This window comes from Lolium rigidum, chromosome 4 (assembly GCF_022539505.1).
Source record: "Lolium rigidum isolate FL_2022 chromosome 4, APGP_CSIRO_Lrig_0.1, whole genome shotgun sequence".
In the NCBI taxonomy this organism is placed as follows: Eukaryota; Viridiplantae; Streptophyta; class Magnoliopsida; order Poales; family Poaceae; genus Lolium; species Lolium rigidum.
The window spans coordinates 251,189,189-251,197,232 of record NC_061511.1 but is presented as its reverse complement, the minus strand read 5'-3'; the positions used below and the strand labels follow the sequence as shown (position 1 = coordinate 251,197,232).

Genomic DNA, 8,044 nt, shown 5'->3' with positions numbered 1-8,044 from the left:
TAGTAAATAGTAATCAGCTAGCTAGCCTACACATGGAGCTTTACTCCGTAATTATTTCTTCGTGTCAGATTAGTTGATCTAAATTTATCCAAATTCGTATGTATCTACATACTAAAATATGTCTAGATACGTGTGAATCTAGATAAATCTAAGTCAATTTATTTGGAACGGAGAAAGTAGCATGTATCTAATTTTTCAGTGATTATTTGCATTAGGGCACTATGTCTACTAGAGCTTCTATCCAAGGTTCTAGCAGTAGAACGAAAAGGAAGAATGCTCCTGGAAATCGGTCTGACGTTGGATGGGGTCATGGAGAGGAAGTTGATCCTAAAAAGAAAACAGTTAAATGCAGATATTGCTCTGTTGTTAGAGGAGGAGGGATTTATAGGTTGAAGCATCATTTAGCAGGGACTCGCTTTAATGTGGAGCCTTGTTCAAAAGTACCCGATGAAGTCCGAGCAATGTTCCTGAAGCTTTTAAATTGTCAAGAAGAAGAGAGTGATGCAAAGAAGAGGAAGTTGGAGCAGATAGTCAGCGGTTCTCAAGAACAAAATCCTCCAGCAGAGAATGACCAAGGTCAAGATGGAGATCAGTTGGCTAACACGCGTAAATCCCAGACAACTGTGAATCAATTCTACAAAAAACAAGAGAGAGAGGAGGTTTGCATTCAGATTTGTCGTTTCTTCTATACCCCAGCTATTTCATTCAATGCCGTGAAGAATCCAGAATTCGTAAAGATGGTTCAAATGATAGGACAATATGGTAAAAATCTAAAGCCTCCATCGTACCATGAAATCTATACCTAATAATAAAAGCAAAAGAGCTTCTTGTTGGTCCGTTTTTTAATACCTTTGAAATTGGCTAAATTTACAATCCACTTCCACCGGTAAGTTGGATACCGCTTCGTGTGTCTCGCAGAAAAAAAAAGACGAAAAGCAGACCAAGGCACGCACGGGAGGAATCCCTTCCCTGCTCGATTCCCCCGACCCGCACAGCGCCGGTCGGCGCCTCCACAACGGTGAGCGCTTCCCTGGTTCCCCATCACCCTGCCCTATGAGGCTTATCCTCAGTCTTCCTCGCGGATCCGGTGCAATTCAGCATCCGGGACCGCGGGCGGCCTATCCCCGCTCAGGTCGTCCCGCATCTTGGACTGGAACCTTCACCGAATCCGTCGACGAACTCATGTGGAGGAGCAGGCGGCGGCCGACAGCGAGGCCACACAGAATGCGGTGGGCGAGCAGCCACGCGCGGCGCCGTATGCAGAGGAGGTAGGATTCAAAGTTGGGGGCGAGCTCGACCGGAGGGGATGAGACGGCAACGGGAGGGAAGGTAGCCGACAGAGTTGGAGGATAAAGAAGTCGCGCATCCGCACTGGGAGCAGGGCCTGCAGGCTGCAGCTCGCGACAGAACACCGTGGCACCTAGCGCTCGTCGACGGCTAGACATGACCCACGCAGGACGGATGGTGGGACTGTCAAAAAGGCAGCTCGAAATCCATCACGGACAGGTAACTAAATCATCTCAGCTCAGGTGCGGTGGCCTGCTCCAAAACCATTTCCATTCTCCACGAACGGTCCAAGATTTTCCTGGATCGACCTCAATTTCGGGTAAACAGAAGAATAAGTGAGACGGAGCTGACAAGAAACTACATGCTGTAGTGTACGACGGAAGTGGATAAAGGTATGTATGACAGCCACTATTAAAAAGAGGATTTCTGCCACTCAACTCTTAACTATATTGGACATGCGTCGGATGTAGAGTGCCTCGCTCGAGTAGATACCATGGATATCAACATTTCATCGAATTTCATTGAACTTCCGTAGACCTCGAAATAATTACATTTTGGTCAAAATAATTCAGGCATTTCAGTACTACACACTAATTTAAAATTGTTTTCAAAAATTTGAATATTCAAATGATTTTTGGCAAAAAAATTGGCACTTTGGCTAGGATGAAAACCTAAATCACTAAAATTCACTAAATTCCAGTGATTTCATAGTGGCCGAAATATATCCAAAATTGAAATTCCAAACCATGGTAGTATGGAGATAAATTTGATAGATATGATAAAAAAAAGTTATATGGGACTTTAGATTGAATTCATATAGGAGTATATTTCTTTGCTCCAGTTCCGCTATACGGATATGATACAATTTGCTCCCGTAAATTTGGTCCTACTTTAAATAAATATGAGAAAAAATAGGTCACTTTTGTTCTAAATTTAGAATTTAGATTTTTGGTTTGTGCTTTTCATCAAAATATTCCCAAAATATCCAATGTTGGCCATTTTGTCAAGGCTTAATGAAAACACATATCTCTTCTAATAATTAGCAAATGAATGTGTAAAAATAAAAAGCAACTGCATTCAACCTCGCGGGTCACGTGCCGAAGATGCCAACAACATCATTACCAAAATAGTTTTAAGTCTTTGGCGCTAAAAGTTGATGTTATCTCTCCCGATGCAACGCATGGGCAACTTTCCTAGTAAGAGTAAAATATCTCAAGCTAGAAGTTCAGAGAACACTGAATCTAGTTGCTGAGTTTAAAGAAGAGTGGAAAAAGATAGGTTGCACAATCATGTCGGATGCCTGGACCGATAAAAAGAGAAGATCCATATGCAATTTTGTGGTGAATAGTCCAAAGGGTACTGTCTTTTTGGCCTCTGTTGATACTTCTGATATCTCCAAAACAGCAGACAAAGTTTTTGCAATGCTAGATGATGTTGTTGAGATAGTAGGAGAGGATAATGTTGTGCAAATTGTGACGGACAACGCGGCTAACTACAAGGCAGCTGGTGATCTATTGATGGAAAAGAGAAAAAAGCTATTCTGGACACCGTGTGCTGCACATTGCATTGATCTAATTCTTGAAGATTTTGAGAAAAAGATTAATATGCACGCCACAACAATTGCAAAGGGACGGAAAATCTGCACGTATATTTATTCGCGAACATTGCCACTTAGTTGGTTGAGAGAGTTCACTAAAGGAAGAGAGTTAATTAGGCCTGCGGTCACAAGATTTGCTACTGCATATTTGACACTGGGTTGTCTACATGAGCTGAAAGGTGCATTAGTCAACATGTTTAGTTCAAACAAGTGAAGGGGTAGCAAATTTGCTGCTACAAAAGAAGGCAAGGAAGTTCAGCAAATTGTATTGGATAGCCGTTGGTTTTGGCCTAATGTTGCACTATGTCTGAAAGCTGCATTGCCACTTATAAGAGTTCTTCGATTAGTTGATTCAGATGAGAAGCCTGCAATGCCTTTTATTTTTGATGAGATGAGTCATGCAAAAGAACAGATAAAGCATAATTTTGGCAATGTGAAAAAGAGGTACATCACTTATTCATGCTTTATGCTAAGTATGGTGTAGATTCTTGTCCTAATATCTATACTGTATGTTTAATACTCTGCATTTTCTCTGTACAGGTATAAGCAAATATTCGAGATTATTGATGAAAGATGGAATACACAGCTCCATAGGCCTTTGCATGCCGCTGCATACTACCTGAATCCACATTGCCATTATAGTGCCAATTTTAAGGCTGCAGAAGTAAAACGTGGCCTTTACACATGCCTCGAGAAAATGGTTCCTGATTTAGATGAAAGAGTGAAGATAGACATACAACTTGATGCATTTAAAAATGGATTAGGACTTTTTGGGATGGAGTCAGCAGTTATGACTAGAACAAAGAAAGCTCCTGGTTAGCGGAAATTCGTCTTGGCTCCCGGGAGCATTTGCTCTCGGATTTTTAGGGAGCAAATTTTGTTTTTCAAAACTTTTCAAAAAAATTCGAAAAAAGTCATGCACATACCTGACCATAGCACGCACCACCTTGTGAAATTTCAATGCGAAATGTCATCGCATGTGTCCTGGGCAAAAATGACAAATTTCCAGATCTGAGATTCAAATTTTTGGATCTCATTTCATGTCAGAAATTTGTCATTTTTGTTCAGGGCGCATACAATGATATTTTGCAACGATATTTTACACGGTGGTGCGTGCCATGGTCACGTACGTGCATGATTTTTTTTCGGAATTTTTTGATAAGTTTTCGATTTAATCTGATTTTTCGAAAAAACCGGGAGCAAATGCTCCCGGGAGCCAAATCGCCGCTCCCCCTGGTTAGTTACTTTGCACAACTTTATAGCCATGTTATTGTTTGTGTAAGTAACATTGTCTTAATTTCTTGCACCAGCGGATTGGTGGGATTCATATGGAGACGATGTCCCCGAGTTGCAAAAATTTGCTATTAAAATTTTGAGCTTAACCTGTAGCTCTTCAGGTTGTGAGCGAAATTTTAGTGCCTTTGAGCAAGTAAGACCTTCATTTTTTAATTCGTTCCTTTTCAATATTATACTCCTGATGATGGCGACACACTAATGATGTTATTCTGAAACTTGTGTAGGTACACTCTAAAAAAAGAAATCGCTTGCACCAAGAGAAGATGAATGATCTAGTCTTTGTCATGTATAATTTGAAGCTGTTAGATAGCCAAGCTAGAAGAGTAAGACGAGCAAAGGTGACCTATGATGCAGAAGATGTATCTTCTGATCTTCTGATGATGAATGGATAACTGAAAAAGAGGAACCTGTTCTTCCTCCACAGAAGAATTGGTTGCGTGCTCTAGACAGAATTGCCCATAGGGAATCAGGGAAAGAACAAGAGGCTGATCCCGAACAGGAAGTTGAGAATATGGTCAATAATTTAACTGAAGCTTGTACGTGGAGTTACTTTACAATATTATCATATTATCCTGCTTTGTATTATAAATTAACATTATTTTTGTTTCTTCACAGGTGGAGATGATCTTGGATTGGACCAAGATCTTGATGGCTATGACTTCGAGGACTACAATCCTGATGATGGCGACGACGACAACAATTAAGCCTGTTATACTATTGTTTTCTCCTATATTTCTACCAGTGTCCTATCATGAACCTGTATGTTTGATACCTATGGCAACTCAATTCTATTTCTGGTTATGCACTTATGCTACTTAAGTTCAGATATATTAAATTTGTGTTCTTTATCTTTCGAAATATACACTCTTGAGTCTTGACCCTTGAAGAGCGGACGTTGCCGGAGCTACAGGAGGACGCCGTGGCCCTCGCCGTGTATCGCGCCGCCGGATGAGGGCGCGTTGCAGTGGCGTTGGTGACGACGGGACTCAGGTGTTTTGAGTTGCGTAAAGACTCAACTTTTCTGTATTCCCTTCTGACTCTTATTCTTTTTGCGTACAACTGAAAAGCTAGAAAATAGGATCAACACCCGAGCCTACAGGACAGTGCCATCCCACTACCGCTCAGATCCATCACCCCTACAAGTTAGCTGCATGAACAAGTCGTGTCCATCCCCACGAGCATCCAAGGTAGCTAAGCTAGACCAAGTCTAAATTGACTGAATCAAAACGACTAACTGAACCTAGTTTGAAACTGAAACTACTGCAGCTAGCCTGCTTATGTCTGACGAAAAACAAGTTCTACACTAGCACTGCACTGAATTATTCAACAATCTCCCCTTAAGGCAGATGCAGTGCGCTTACTGAACCTTAGCGACCTTGATCTTCTCACGGAGCACCTGGAGACGTACACGGCCCATAGCCTTTGTAAGGATATCTGTGAGCTGATCTTCAGTGCCAACAAACTGAACCACGACGGTGCCATTCTCAGCGCAGTTCTGATGTAGTGGTACCGCACTTCAATATGCTTGCTGCGGTCGTGGAACACTGGGTTCTTGATGAGTTGAATTGCAGACTTGTTATCCACATGTAGATCGGCGACCAGAGGATCAGTTCCTTACAGATCACCGAGCAAACGCCCTAGCCAGACTCCCTGACAAGCTGCGATTGCTGCTGCAATATATTCAGACTTGCAGGATGACAGCGCCACAACCCTCTGCTTCTGGCTCTGCCAGGACACCAGACAATCACCGAAGAAGAAAAGTGTGCCTGAGGTACTCTGTCATCGATGTCGCCGGCCAAGTCTGCATCGCTGTAACCGATCAGATGAGCTCCACCCGGTGCTGAGGTGTAGGAGCAGCCAATGTCCATCGTCCCAGCGACGTAGCGGAGTAGGTGCTTGACAACACTCATATGCTCAGTGGTGGGCGCCTCCATGAAGCGGCTCACCATGCCGACGGCGAAGCTGATGTCGGGCCTCGTGTGTACCAGGTAACGGAGGCTACCGACGATGCTGCGGTAGAGAGTGACATCGACCGGTGGATTGGAGCTCTGCTTGGACAGCTTCAGCCTTGGCTCCATCGGCACCTGTGCTCCATTGCAATCCGCCATTCCTGCCTTCTCCAGGAGCTTGGCAGTGAATGCGCTTTGCTTAAGAGTGATGTAGCCGGGCTTCTGTGACACCTCGATGCCCAAGTACAGAGTGAGCAGGCCAAGATCGCTCATCTTGAACCTGTCCCACATCTGCAGCTTGAAATCGGAGATCGCCGTGGTGCATGCGCCGCAGACCGATGGACAGACTGAAAGAGTCAACCAGATACTGGAAGACATGTTGAGAGCTTGTGTACTGGAATATGGATCCAAGTGGGAAGACTGCCTGCCTTACGCAGAATTCTCCTACAACAACAGCTACCAAGACAGCTTACAGATTGCCCCCCTTTGAAGCCCTGTACGGAAGGAAGTGCCGTACCCCCCTGAATTGGTCGGAAGTCGGAGAGAGACAAGTCTTTGGACCAGATGTTCTTCGTGAAGCCGAAGAGAAGGTACACAAGATCTGCGAATACCTCAAGACGGCGCAATCAAGACAGAAGAGTTACGCCGACAAGAGACGCCGAGAGATGACCTTCGAGATCGGAGATTTTGTCTATCTCAAAGTATCCCCCCTGAAAGGAATGCAGAGATTCCAGCTGAAAGGAAAGCTTGCACCCCGATATGTCGGACCCTTCAAAGTTCTGAGTCGCCGAGGCGAAGTCTCCTATCAACTGGAACTACCGGAAGAAATGTCGGCTGTGCACGACGTGTTTCACATTTCACTACTCCGGAAGTGCCTAGAAGTACCCGAGAAGACCGAAGTGTTCAAGAACATCGATCACCGATCGGTGGATATAAACAAGGACTTGACGTATCGCGAAGTGCCGATTCGCATACTGGAGGAAGCTTTCAGGACCACTCGCACCAGGAGTATCAAGTTTCTGAAGATACAATGGAGCAACCATACCGAAGACGAAGCCACTTTGGAGCGAGAAGACTATATGAAGAAGGAGTACCCAGATCTCTTTAGTACCTAATTTTCTTTAAGTTCTCGGGACGAGATCTTTTGTAAGGGGGAAGGGTTTGTAACATCCCAAATTTCAATCAAATGAAGAAGATGAATTTCAATTATCCAAATTTTAGAACCAACAAAAACTTTTATTTGCATATAGTGCTATGAATAGGACTTGTGCATTTTTGTGTGATATGCCATGATGATTTCTCGTGTGTTTATATACTAAACCCTAAAACCCTAAATTTATCTTGAGAGGATCACAAATCAAATCAAAGAAAAAGAAAGAAAATAAAATGGAGAAACCCTAAAACCTCACATATGGTTTATGCCATTTTTGCAAATCTTTAACCTAGACCATTTTGACTTTCACCATTAGTTGTAATATGTTACTAAACACTTATTACCACTTTTGGAATCAAAGAAACTCAAATCAAATCAAATTTGAACTCAAATTGGGATCACATGCAATGATGGTCAATTCTGCCATTTGCAATCTGGTCACTACTTTGAGCCTCTGTATTTGGAGATTTTCAAACCAAACAAATCCAATTCTTTGCACCACATCCAAGTACACATCAAGGTGAACAACTTTTGTAAAGACCACCATATCAAATTCATCTTGGATCAAAAACTATGCTCAAGCAAAGTTGGGACTTTTTAACAATTTCAACATCACCCCACTTTGCAAATTTTGCATTTCTTTTATTTTTGAAATTCCACCACCACCTTTGTGTGTCTCTGGTCATTTGAAACCAATCCAACCAACCCAATTTCAAATCTTGGAAGTGCATTGCATGGAGCAAATTTGGCACAAACTTGAAT

At 42.9% G+C, this 8,044-nt stretch overlaps 1 pseudogene; it reads left to right on the top strand.

The window, feature by feature from the left end:
• The first annotated feature begins 461 nt into the window (after positions 1-461).
• LOC124648586 lies at positions 462-4,884 on the top strand (annotated as a pseudogene).
• The last annotated feature ends 3,160 nt before the right edge of the window (positions 4,885-8,044 follow it).